This window comes from Arachis ipaensis, chromosome B6 (assembly GCF_059453495.1).
Source record: "Arachis ipaensis isolate K30076 ecotype BB chromosome B6, ASM5945349v1, whole genome shotgun sequence".
NCBI lineage: Eukaryota > Viridiplantae > Streptophyta > Magnoliopsida > Fabales > Fabaceae > Arachis > Arachis ipaensis.
The window spans coordinates 40,618,211-40,630,691 of NC_142441.1; the positions used below are offsets into that span (position 1 = coordinate 40,618,211).

The 12,481-nt window shown below is 38.4% G+C and overlaps 1 non-coding gene across 1 annotated transcript; it reads right to left on the bottom strand.

Annotated features, from left to right (window-relative positions):
* Positions 1 to 10,494: 10,494 nt before the first annotated feature.
* Positions 10,495 to 10,598, bottom strand: LOC148555260 (small nucleolar RNA R71). The gene has a single exon (XR_015886658.1). It is a non-coding gene; the product is annotated as a small nucleolar RNA R71 (small nucleolar RNA).
* Positions 10,599 to 12,481: the final 1,883 nt, after the last annotated feature.

Below are 12,481 nucleotides of genomic sequence, written 5' to 3' on the forward strand. Positions count from 1 at the left end.
CTTAAAAGTTCTGAAGAAAAATATATTTTTGAAAAGGTTTAAATTTTTTTTTCGAAAATAAAGGAAAAATTTTTTTGAAAGATTTTTGAAAACTTTTTTGAAAACAAAATAAGAAGAAAATTACCAAATCTGAGCAACATGATGAACCGTCAGTTGTCCAAACTAGAACAATCCCCGACAATGGCGCCAAAAACTTGGTATGCGAAATTGTTACTCAGATTAGGTTGTAAAATTATTTGTTCGTTCTTTCCCTGGCAATGGAACCAAAAACGGATGCACAGAACCATGGTCCAAACATAACTTCACAACTTCGCATAACTAACCAGCAAGTGCACTGGGTCGTCCAAGTAATAAAACCTTACGTGAGTAAGGGTCGATCCCACGGAGATTGTCGGTATGAAGCAAGCTATGGTCACCTTGTAAATCTCAGTCAGGCGGATATCAAATGGTTATGGAGTTTTCAAAAATAAATAATAAATAAATAGAAAATAAAGATTGAAACATTTATGTAATTCATTGGTGAGAATTTCAGATAAGCGTATAGAGATGCTTTCGTTCTTCTGAACTTCTGCTTTCCTGCTGTCTTCATCCAATCAGTCATACTCCTTTCCATGGCAAGCTTTATGTAAGGGCATCACCGTTGTCAATGGCTACATCCCATCCTCTTGTGAAAAAGGTCCAAATGCTCTGCCACGGCACGGCTAATCATCTGAGGTTCTCGATCATACTGGAATAGGATTCACCCTCCTTTTGCGTCTGTCACTACGCCCAGCACTCGCGAATTTGAAGTTCGTCACAGTCATTCAATCCCTGAATCCTACTCGGAATACCACAGACAAGGTTTAGACTTTCCGGATTCTCATGAATGCCGCCATCAATCTAGCTTATACCACGAAGATTCTGATTAAGAGATCCAAGAGATATTCATTCAATCTAAGGTGGAACGGAAGTGGTTGTCAGGCACGCGTTCGTAGGGGAATGATGATGATTGTCATGTTCATCACATTCATATTGAAGTGCGAATAAGTATCTTAGAAGAAGAATAAGTTGAATTGAATAGAAAAACAGTAGTACTTTGCATTAATTCGTGAGGAACAGCAGAGCTCCACACCTTAATCTATGGAGTGCAGAAACTCTACCGTATGAAAATACATAAGTGATAATGGTCCAGGCATGGCCGAATGGCCAGCCCCCATGAAAGTCTAAGATAGCATAAAACTGATCAAAGATGTCTAATACAATAGTAAAAAGTCCTATTTATACTAAACTAGCTACTAGGGTTTACAGAAGTAAGTAATTGATGCATAAATCCACTTCCGGGGCCCACTTGGTGTGTGCTTCGGCTGAGCTTGAAGTTTACACGTGGAGAGGTCATTCTTGGAGTTGAACGCCAGTTTGTAACGTATTTCTGGCGTTCAACTCTGGCTTGTGACGTGTTTCTGGCGTTTAACTCCAGACTGCAGCATAGAACTGGCGTTCAACGCCCATTTGCATCGTCTAAACTTGGCCAAAGTATGGACTATTATATATTTCTGGAAAGCCCTGGATGTCTAATTTCCAACGCAATTGAAAGCGTGCCATTTTGAATTCTGTAACTCCAGAAAATCCATTTTGAGTGCAAGGAGGTCAGAATCCAACAGCATCAGCAGTCCTTCTTCTACCTCTGAATCTGATTTTTGCTCAAGTCCCTCAATTTCAGCCAGAAAATACCTGAAATCATAGAAAAACACACAAACGCATAGTAAAGTCCAGAAATGTGAATTTAACATAAAAACTAATAAAAACATCCCTAAAAGTAACTAGATCCTACTAAAAACATACTAAAAACAATGCCAAAAAGCGTATAAATTATCCGCTCATCATTAACTAAGTTAACGTGGCTTCTAACGTAGTCATGCTAGCCATCTCCAACGTTAGTAACAAAGGTGAGTGTCACTAACGTTGGCTCATCATCTCTTTATCCACATTAGCTTCCACGTTAACTAAGTTAACGTGGGAGTTAACGTTGCTCATGGTGGCTCTTGGTGGTTCACCCCAACGTTAGTGACAAAGGTAAGTGTCACTAACGTTGGCTATCTATTGCTCTCTCCACGTTAGCTTCCACGTTAACTAAGTTAACGTGGGAGTTAACGTGGCTTATGGAGGCTTGGCCAAAGTTAGTGACAAAGGTGAATGTCACTAACGTTGGCTTCTCTTTTGCTTCTTAACGTTAGAGTCCACGTTAACTAAGTTAACGTGGCTCTTAACGTGGCCACTTATGAGCTTGGTCCAACGTTAGTGACAAAGGTAAGTGTCACTAACGTTGGCTCCATTTTCTTTCTTTCACGTTAGAGTTCACGTTAACTTAGTTAACGTGACTCTTAACGTGGGTTATGATGGCTTCGAGGGCGTTATTGGCGATTACTTTTCTCATTAACGTTGCAAGTTAGCTCCCATTCCACATTAGTGGTCACGTTAGTTAGACTAACGTGACTGCTAACGTGGTTCTTCCTTGCTTCCTTTGTCCTGAAATCAAGCAATAAAGTGCATCAAAGTTCTAATCCAAATCATGAGACATGCATCCTCTAATTTGTCATATAATTCATGCAAAATTCTCATGAAATCATGTAAAGTGCACAATGTATGCTTGAATCAAGATGTAAGTGAATATCTACCCAAAACTAGTTTATTTTCTAAGAAAATGCATGAAACTACCTTAAAAACAGTAAAGAAGAGGTCAATGAAACTGGCCAAAATGCCCTGGCATCACAACACCAAACTTAAAGCTTGCTTGTCCCTAAGCAAGTACTGGAACAAGAGAATGATGAATGGAATGCCAAGAGAAAATGAGTCATTCTTGTGGAAGTCATGTCCCTGGTTTTATGGTGGTTTCATGCATAGCAACTTAGGTTCATTCCTTCACTGGCTTTCAGACCTTTATCATGTCCTAGAATACTCACTTTGCTTGCATCCCATGAGACTTTTATTCATTGATCCCTTTTGTTTCTTGTCAATTCAGGGCTTATTTGTGTTCTTAGGCTAAGTGCTCTGTAAGGGGGCAACTCTTTAAAATAAGCTTTCAGCCAACACTCCCGAACCAGTTGGTTCAAGGTGCTAGGTGTTGAAACACCTCTAAGGACTTACTTCCTCAAGTCTCTCCCTCATACATACACACCACAGGCACATGGTTTGTTTATTTTCTTTCCTTGAGGTCTTGGTGTCCAGCACCTCTTTGGGCTACTAAATGTTCTGTAGCAAAGATTGCTCTTGATAGTGGACTTTCAGCTGATAATCCCGGGTTAGTTAACCCAAGTTACCAGGTGATAAAGCACCCCTGAGAGCTTAGTAATCCAAGCAGATCCTTGGTACAAGAACACCACAGACACATCCCTCAAAACTCAAACCCTTGGTGCCCAGCCTCTTTTCTTGCTATTTTTCTTTTATTCTTCACTTTAATTGTTTCTTTCCCTTTTTCTTATTAGGATCTTGTTATTTAGCTAGCCTCATGGGGTGTGTTCAAAGCATATGATTTAGGACAGATAGTTGTTTTCCCACCTTGTTGGTGAACCAACTTAGCTAACTTATGACTTCACCACAAACTTAGGGACTTACTCCATAGTATGAACTCCACTCTGGTCTTTTATAAAACACTCATTCTCTTTTTCATTTGATTCACAAGGACAAGCATACAAGTAAGTAAGGAAATGATGCAGTAATGACATTCAGACTAGCAAACATAGCCCTAATCAACGAAAAACTTAAAAGACAGAATTTAAAAGGGTTCCAACTAACGAGTAACTATTAATCAAAAGTGCATTCAGACTTCCAACTTTCAACATTCTAAGTACATGGAATTAAGTAACAATACAACCTTCGGGTGATGGTTTCTAGTTGCCCTCTTTTTGTCACCATCCTAGTCTTTGCTACCTCACTTCCTTGGGTGAAGGTGCACCATTTCCTCATAAGATTCCTGCAAAGTTATTGGAAGTTGCTTGTTCCCAAAGCACTTGAGAAATAGTTAGCTTGCATGTATGCTTGTGACTTCTGAACTTAATTTGGTGTGTGAACACCAAACTTAGTTCTTTGCCCAGTACAAAACCTTGCATATATGCAGAGAACCTCATATCTTGTTATTAACAAAACAATTATTAACTAAAGTCTAACTACATCTAAGTGGTTTCCCTTGATTGGTTGGAGCTAGCAATGTGCTTTGGGAGTGGAGTGTGATTCTAACTAAGATCCTTTGGTGGAACACCAAACTTAGAATTACACTTTCACTCTTGGATTGTTTTGGTGTGGAACACCAAACTTAGCTCCTTGAAATACATGGAAAACAACTTGTGACCTTTATTGAAATAAAGATGAAAAGGAAACTACCTGAGGTTGGGTTGTCTCCCAACAGAGCGCTCTTTTATCGTCGCTAGCTCGACCATTCCTCAATTACTTGAGATGATACTTTACTCTGGGGTTTTCCCCCATGTTGCCCATATAATGTTTGAGTCTTTCTCCGTTCATAGTGAACGTCCTCTCTGAACCTTCATCTATGATTTCTATGTGCCCAATGATGAGCGGATAATTTATACGCTTTTTGGCATTGTTTTTAGTATGTTTTTAGTAGAATCTAGTTACTTTTAGGGATGTTTTCTTTAGTTTTTATTTTAAATTCACATTTCTGGACTTTACTATGAGTTTGTGTATCTTTCTGTGATTTCAGGTATTTTCTAGCTGAAATTGAGGGATGATGAGCAGATAATTTATACGCTTTTTGGCATTGTTTTTAGTATATTTTTAGTAGAATCTAGTTACTTTTAGGGATGTTTTTAATAGATTTTATGTTAAATTCACATTTCTGGACTTTACTATGAGTTTGTGTATTTTTCTGTGATTTCAGGTATTTTCTGGCTGAAATTGAGGGACTTGAGCAAAAATCAGATTCAGAGGTTGAAGAAGGACTGCTGATGCTGTTGGATTCTGACCTCCCTGCACTCAAAGTGGATTTTCTGGAGCTACAGAACTCGAAATGGCGCTCTTCTAATTGCGTTGGAAGGTAGACATCCAGGGCTTTCCAGCAATATATAATAGTCCATACTTTGGTCAGGAATAGACGATGTAAACTGGCGTTCAACGCCAGCTTTCTACCCAAACATGGCATCCAGCGCCAGAAAAGGATCCAAAACCAGAGTTGAACGCCCAAACTGGCACAAATACTGGCGTTCAACTCCACAAATGACCTCTGCACGTGCAACACTTAAAGCCCAGCCCAAGCACACACCAAGTGGGCCCCGGAAGTGGATTTATGCATCAATTACTTACTTCTGTAAACCCTAGTGACTAGTTTATTATAAATAGGACCTCTTACTATTGTATTTGACATCTTTGGATTATCTTTTGATCTATTGATCACGTTTTGGGGGCTGGCCATCTCGGCCATGTCTGGACCTTTCACTTATGTATTTTTAACGGTAGAGTTTCTACACTCCATAGATTAAGGTGTGGAGCTCTGCTGTTCCTCAAAGATTAATGCAAAGTACTACTATTTTCTATTCAATTCATCTTATTTCGCTTCTAAGATATCCATTCGCACCCAAGAACGTGATGAAGGTGATGATTATGTGTGACGCTCATCACCATTCTCCCCTATGAACACGTGTCTGACAAACACTTCCGTTCTACATGAAATAAGCTAGAATGAATATCTCTTAGATCTCCTAACCAGAATCTTCGTGGCGGAAGCTAGAATGATGGCGGCATTCAAGAGAATCCGGAAGGTCTAAACCTTGTCTGTGGTATTCCGAGTAGGATTCAATGAATGAATGACTGTGACGAGCTCCAAACTCGCGATTGCAGGGTGTTAGTGACAAACGCAAAAGGATAGTAAATCCTATTCCAGCATGATCGAGAACCGACAGATGAATAGCCGTGCCGTGACAGGGTGCGTGAGCATATTATTCACTGAGAGGATAAAATGAAGCCATTGACAAGGGTGATGCCTCCAGACGATTAGCTGTGCCGTGACAGGGCATTGGATCATTTTCCCGAGAGATGACCGAAAGTAGCCGTTGACAATGGTGATGTATCACATAAAGCCAGCCATGGAAAGGAGTAAGACTGATTGGATGAAGATAGCAGGAAAGCAGAGGTTCAGAGGAACAAAAAGCATCTCCATTCGCTTATCTGAAATTCTTACCAATGATTTACATAAGTACCTCTATCCCTATTCTATTATTTATTATTCGAAAACATCATTATCAATTTATATCTGCCTGACTGAGATTTGCAAGGTGACCATAGCTTGCTTCATACCAACAATCTCCGTGGGATTCGACCCTTACTCACGTAAGGTATTACTTGGACGACCCAGTGCACTTGCTGGTTAGTTGTATCGAAGTTGTGAACCATGGTATTGGTACCATGCTCTTGGCGCCATTGCCAGGGAAAGAAAGAGCCATGAATTCTACATAATCAAAGCGTAATCACGATTGTGCGTACCAAGTTGCTCACGTTGCCAGGAATTGTTTGAGCCTGGACATCACAATTTCGTGCACCAAGGGACTTGAGCAAAAATCATATTCAGAGGTTGAAGAAGGACTGCTGATGCTGTTGGATTCTGACCTCCCTGCACTCAAAATAGATTTTCTGGAGCTACAGAACTTAAAATGGCGCGCTTCTAATTGCGTTGGAAAGTAGACATCCAGGGCTTTCCAGCAATATATAATAGTTCATACTTTGGCCGAGTTTAGATGATGTAAAAGGGCGTTGAACGCCAGTTCTACGCTGCTGTCTGGAGTTAAACGCCAGAAACATGTCACAAACCAGAGTTGAACGCCAAAAACACGTTACAACCTGGCGTTCAACTCCAGAAAGAGCCTCTGCACGTGGAAACTTAAAGCTCAACCCAAGCACACACCAAGTGGGCCCCGGAAGTGGATTTATGCATCAATTACTTACTTCTGTAAACCCTAGTAACTAGTTTAGTATAAATAGGACTTTTTAATATTGTATTAGACATCTTTTGATCATTTTTAGATCTCTAGACCTCCATGGGAGGCTGGCCACTCGGCCATGCTTACCCTGTATTCACTTATGTATTTTCAACGGTAGAGTTTCTACACTCCATAGATTAAGGTGTGGAGCTCTGCTGTTCCTAAAAGATTAATGCAAAGTACTACTGTTTTTCTATTCAATTCAGCTTATTCCGCTTCTAAGATATTCATTCGCACTTCAACATGAATGTGATGAACGTGACAATCATCATCATTCCCTATGAACGCGTGCCTGATAACCACTTCCGTTCTACCTTCGATTGAATGAGTATCTCTTGGATCTCTTAATCAGAATCTTCGTGGTGTAAGCTAGATTGATGGCGGCATTCATGAGAATCCGGAAAGTCTAAACCTTGTCTGTGGTATTCCGAGTAGGATTCTGGGATTGAATGACTGTGACGAACTTCAAACTCGTGAGTGCTGGGCGTAGTGATAGACGCAAAAGGATAGTAAATCCTATTCCAGTATGATCGAGAACCTCCAGATGATTAGCCATGCAGTGACAGAGCATTTGGACCATTTCCACAAGAGGATAGGATGCAGCCATTGACCACGGTGATGCCTCCAGACGATTAGCCATACAGTGACAGCGCATCGGACCATCTTCTAGAGAGGATTAAAAGTAGCCATTGACAATGGTGATGTCCTTACATAAAGCCAGCCATGGAAAGGAGTAAGACTGATTGGATGAAGACAACAGGAAAGCAGATGTTCAGAGGAACGAAAGCATCTCTATACACTTATCTGAAATTCTCACCAATGATGTACATAAGTGTTTCTATCCTTATTTTCTATCTATTTATTATTTATGTTCGAAAACTCCATAACTATTTTATATCCGCCTGACTGAGATTTACAAGGTGACCATAGCTTGCTTCATACCAACAATCTCCATGGGATCGACCCTTACTCACGTAAGGTTTATTACTTGGACGACCCAGTGCACTTGTTGGTTAGTTGTATCGAAGTTGTGAATGAAAAACGATTTATTAAGACGTGCGTACAGAGTTTCTGGCGCCGTTGCCTGAGATCACAATTTCGTGCACCAAGTTTTTGGCGCCGTTGCCGGGGATTGTTCGAGTTTGGACAACTGACGGTTCATCTTGTTGCTCAGATTAGGTAATTTTCTTTTTGTTTTATTTTCAAAAATTTTTCAAAAACCTTTCAAAAATTTCTCATCTGTTTTCGAAAATAAATAAATAAATAAATAAATCTTTTCAAAAATATGTTTTTCTTCAGAATTTTTAAGAATGAATTCTAGAGTTTCATGAAGCATGTTGAAGCCTGGCTGGCTGTAAAGCCATGTCTAATTCTTTTGGATAGGGGCTTCCAACCATCAGCATAGAGGCAAGTTAATTGGAATGTCAGCCGTGGCATGTCTGAGTTACATACTAAAGCTTGGCTGGCTATTAAGCCATGCCTAACCCTCGGATTGGAGCTTTAGACTAAGAATACAAGATTCCTGGAATTCATATTAAAAAATTTTGAAATCCTTATTTTCTTTTTCCTATATGTTTTTTCGAAAAAAATTTACAAAAATCCAAAAAAATAAAAAAATCATAAAAATAAAAAATATTTCATGTTTCTTGTTTGAGTCTTGAGTCAAGTTGTAGGTTTGGTGTCAATTGCATATTCATCTTGCATTTTTCGAAAAATTCATGCATTCATAGTGTTCTTCATGATCTTCAAGTTGTTCTTGGTAATTCTTCTTGTTTGATCTTGATGTTTTCATGTTTTGTGTCTTTTCTTGTTTTTCATATGCATTCTTGCATTCATAGTGTCTATACATGAAAAATTTTTAAGTTTGGTGTCTTGCATGTTTTTTTTGCATTAAAAATTTTTCAAAAATAAGTTCTTGATGTTCATCTTGACATTCAAAGTGTTCTTGGTGTGCATCTTGACATTCATAGCATTCTTGCATGCATTCATTGTTTTGATCCAACATTTTCATGCATTGAGTCTTTTTCATGTTTTTCCCTCTCATCATTAAAAATTCAAAAATCAAAAAAATATCTTTCCCTTTTTCACTCATAAATTTCGAAAATTTGAGTTGACTTTTTCAAAACTTTTTAAAATCTAGTTGTTTTTATGAGTCAAATCAAATTTTCAATTTAAAAATCTTATCTTTTTCAAAATCTTTTTCAAAAATCAAATCTTTTTCATTTTTCTTATTTATTTTCGAAAATTTTAAAAATATTTTTCAAAAATATTTTTCTTATCTTTATCACATAATTTTCGAAAATAACATCATCAATTAATGTTTTGATTAAAAAATTTCAAGTTTGTTACTTACTTGTTAAGAAAGATTCAAACTTTAAGTTCTAGAATCATATCTTGTGATTTCTTGTGAATCAAGTCATTAATTGTGATTTTAAAAAATCAAATCTTTTTCAAAACTAATTTCAATCATATCTTTTCAAAAATATCTCTTTATCTTATCTTTTTCAAAATTTGATTTTAAAATATCCTTTCTAACTTCTTATCTTCTTATCTTTTCAAAATTGATTTTCAAATTTGTTTCAACTAACTAACTAACTTTTTGTTTGTTTCTTATCTTTTTCAAAACTACCTAACTAACTCTCTCTCTCTAATTTTCGAAAATATCTTTCCTCTTTTTCAAAATTTCTTTTTAATTAACTAATTATTTTAATTTTTGATTTTAATTTTCGAAAAATTACTAACCTTTTTCAAAAACTATTTTCGAAAATCACTTACTCTTTTTCAAAAATAATTTTCAAAAATTCTTCTTCTCTCTCATCTCCTTCTATTTATTTATTCATCTACTAACACCTCTCTTCATCCCACATCTCTGCTCTCCTTACTTTTGTGTTTCTTTCTTTGCATTACATTCTTTTCTTCTTCTACTCACACAGGGGAACCTCTATACTGTGGTAAAAAGGATCCCTATTATTATTGTTTTTCTGTCCCTCTTTTTCATATGAGCAGGAGCAAGGACAAGAATATTCTTGTTGAAGCAGATCCAGAACCTGAAAAGACTCTGAAGAGAAAACTAAGAGAAGCTAAATTACAACAATCCAGCAAGCACCTTTCAAAAATTTTCGAACAAGAAGAGGACATGGCAGCCGAAAATAATAATAATGCAAGGAGAATACTGGGTGACTTTACTGCACCTAATTCCAATTTACATGGAAGAAGCATCTCCATCCCTACCATTGGAGCAAACAATTTTGAGCTGAAATCTCAGCTAGTTTCTCTAATGCAGCAGAACGGCAAGTTCCATGGACTTCCATCTGAAGATCCTTTTCAGTTCTTAACTAAATTCTTGCAGATCTGTGATACTATTAAGACTAATGGAGTAAATTCTGAAGTCTACAGGCTCATACTTTTCCCTTTTGCTGTAAGAGACAGAGCTAGAGTGTGGTTGGACTCTCAACCCAAAGATAGCCTGAACTCTTGGGATAAGCTGGTCACGGCTTTCTTAGCCAAGTTCTTTCCTCCTCAAAAGCTTAGTAAGCTCAGAGTGGATGTTCAAAACTTCAGACAGAAAGAAGGTGAATCCCTCTATGAAGCTTGGGAGAGATACAAGCAACTGACCAAAAAGTGTCCTTCTGACATGCTTTCAGAATGGACCATCCTGGATATATTCTATGATGGTCTGTCTGAATTAGCTAAGATGTCATTGGATACTTCTGCAGGTGGATCCATTCACCTAAAGAAAACTCCTGCAGAAGCTCAAGAACTCATTGACATGGTTGCTAATAACCAGTTCATGTACACTTCTGAGAGGAATCCTATGAGTAATGTGACGCCTCAGAAGAAGGGAGTTCTTGAAATTGATACTCTGAATGCCATATTGGCTCAAAATAAAATATTGACTTAGCAAGTCAATATGATTTCTCAGAGTCTGAATGGAATGCAAGCTGCATCCAACAGTACTCAAGAGGCATCTTCTGAAGAAGAAGCTTATGATCCTGAAAACCCTGCAATAGTAGAGGTGAATTACATGGGTGAACCTTATAGAAACACCTATAACCCCTCATGGAGAAATCACCCAAATCTCTCATGGAAGGATCAACAAAAGCCTCAACAAGGCTTTAATAATAGTGGAAGAAATAGGTTTAACAATAGTAAACTTTCTCCATCATCCACTCAGCAACAGACAGAGAACTCTGAAGAAAATACCTCTAATTTAGCAAACTTAGTCTCTGATCTATCTAAGGCCACTGTAAGTTTCATGAATGAAACAAGGTCCTCCATTAGAAATTTGGAGGCACAAGTGGGCCAGCTGAGTAAAAGGATCACTGAAATCCCTCCTAGTACTCTCCCAAGCAATACAGAAGAAAATCCAAAAGGAGAGTGCAAGGCCATTGACATAGTCAACACGGCCGAACCTGGAGAGGAAGAGGAGGACGTAAATCCCAGTGAGGAAGACCTCCTGGGACGTCCAGTGATCAATAAGGAGTTTCCCTTTGAGGAACCAAAGGAATCTGAGACTCATCTAGAGACCATAGAGATTCCATTGAACCTCCTTATGCCCTTCATGAGCTCTGACGAGTATTCATCTTCTGAAGAGAATGAGGATGTTACTGAAGAGCAAGTTACCAAGTACCTTGGTGCAATCATGAAGTTGAATGCCAAATTATTTGGTATTGAGACTTGGGAAGATGAACCTCCCTTGTTCACCAATGAACTAAGTGATCTGGATCAACTGACATTGCCTCAGAAGAAACAGGATCCTGGAAAGTTCGTAATACCTTGTACCATAGGCAACATGATCTTTGAAAAGGCTCTGTGTGACCTTGGTTCAGGGATAAACCTCATGCCCCTCTCTGTAATAGAGAAACTGGGAATCTTTGGGGTGCAAGCTACTAAAATCTCATTAAAGATGGCAGACAATTCAAGAAAATAGGCTTATGGACAAGTAGAGGACGTGTTAGTAAAGGTTGAAGGCCTTTACATCCCTGCTGATTTCATAATCCTTGATACTGGGAAGGATGAGGATGAATCCATCATCCTTGGAAGACCTTTCCTAGCTACAGCAAGAGCTGTGATTGATGTTGACAGAGGTGAATTAGTCCTTCAATTAAATGAGGACTCCCTTGTGTTTACAACTCAAGGTTATCCTTCTGTAAACATGGAAAAGAGGCACAGTAAGCTTCTCTCAAAACAGAGTCAACCAGAGCCCCCACAGTCAAACTGTAAGTTTGGTGTTGGGAGGCCACAACCAAACTCTAAGTTTGGTGTTGAACTCCCATATCCAAACTCTAAGTTTGGTGTTGGGAAGTCTCAACAATGCTCTGAACATTTGTGAGGCTCCATGAGAGCCCACTGTCAAGCTATTGACATTAAAGAAGCGCTTGTTGGGAGGCAACCCAATTTTTATTTTTTTTGTTCTTTCATGTTTTATCAGGTTCATGATCATGTGGAGTCACAAAATAAATATAAAAGTTGAAAACGGAATCAAAAAAACAGCAGAAGAAAAATCACACCCTGGAGGA